This window comes from Brassica napus, chromosome C1 (genome assembly GCF_020379485.1).
Source record: "Brassica napus cultivar Da-Ae chromosome C1, Da-Ae, whole genome shotgun sequence".
Taxonomy (NCBI): Eukaryota; Viridiplantae; Streptophyta; class Magnoliopsida; order Brassicales; family Brassicaceae; genus Brassica; species Brassica napus.
This window is the reverse complement of record NC_063444.1, coordinates 33,345,153-33,346,594: the sequence shown is the minus strand read 5'-3', so window position 1 is coordinate 33,346,594 and position 1,442 is coordinate 33,345,153. Positions and strand designations below refer to the sequence as shown.

Below are 1,442 nucleotides of genomic sequence, written 5' to 3'. Positions count from 1 at the left end.
TTTGAGGTCAAGTCAGGACTCCTCAACGTGATCGAGAACAACAAGTATCATGGCTTGGCTCTAGAGGACCCATTTGATCACTTGGACAAGTTCGACAGCTACTGTGGGTTGTCAAAAACCAATGGTGTGTCCGAAGATGCCTTAAAGCTCAAGCTATTCCCTTTCTCTTTGGGGGATAAGGCACGTCAGTGGGAGAAGTCTCTACCCAGCGACTCTATCACCACTTGGGATGATTGCAAGAGAGCATTCTTGGAGAAGTTCTTCTCTACTTCAAGAACTGCTAAGCTGAGAAATGAGATTTCCAGCTTTCAACAGAAGAACTTGGAAGGCTTCAGTGAAGCCTGGGAGAGATTCAAGGGCTACCAAGCTCAATGCCCACACCATGGTTTCTCTAAGGAGAGCTTGCTGAGCACATTCTACCGTGGTGCTCTTCCTAAGTACAGGGCCAGACTGGATACAGCTAGCAATGGGTTCTTCTTGGGGAGAACTGAGGAAGATGCAGAGGAGCTGGTTGACAACATGGTAAAGAGTGATGCAGTCTACAGTGGAGACCACGACAGAAGCAGTCGAACAGATGATAAGCAGACGAGGAAGGAGTTGAAAGCTCTACAGGATAAGATAGACATCCTCCTTGCTGATAAAGCCACACAAGAGCAGCTGCACTTTGTTGGTAACCCAAGCCAAGAGACACCACCTGTTGTCCATGAGGTTGAGGGTTTGGAAGGTCAGGAAGAGCTGTGTTTCATCAACAACAATGGTAGCTGGTACAAAAAAGAGCCCAACTTTCAGTACAACAACTACCAACAGAAATCCTATCCCAACAACCAACAGAGTGGTTATCCGCCTCGAAACAACCAGCAAGGCAGCTATCAACCTCAGCAAAACCCCTCATCTGGTTCCTCTGCTCCTCAAGAGAGCAGCACTGACACCCTGCTGAAACAAATCTTGGAGTCTCAGACTAGAAGTGAGAAGCATGTTGGTTATGAGTTGAAGAACCTTCATTCCAAGATTGATGGGAGCTACAATGAGCTCAACAACAAGTTCTCACATCTTGCTTCTACAGTCAAAATTTAGAGAATCAGTTTGCTTCCATGAACACTCACCAGACTCGCCAGCAAGGATCTCTACCTGGAAAATCTGACCAAAACCCCAAGGAGGCCAAAGCTATCACCCTTAGGAGTGGTAAGCAGTTACCTCCTACAACCCTCACCAGGGATGCTGAGAAACTAGGTGAGGAGGTGGCCATCAACTTAGATGATGAAGTGGTGATTGTTGATGAGAAAATCAATGATGAAATCTTGGAGAAGATTGTGGAAGCCAAAGGTAAAGGAAAGGTGGGGGAAGAGAAGAAAACAGTGAAAGATGGTGAAGTTATTGCTCCAGCAAGTGAAATTCTTTTGTTCCTCCTCCCTATGAACCCAAACTACCATTCCCTGGTAGAT

The 1,442-nt window shown here is 46.3% G+C and overlaps 1 non-coding gene across 1 annotated transcript; it reads right to left on the bottom strand.

The window, feature by feature from the left end:
• Positions 1–282: 282 nt before the first annotated feature.
• On the bottom strand, positions 283–389 carry LOC125581000. The gene has a single exon (XR_007318711.1). It is a non-coding gene; the product is annotated as a small nucleolar RNA R71 (small nucleolar RNA).
• Positions 390–1,442: the final 1,053 nt, after the last annotated feature.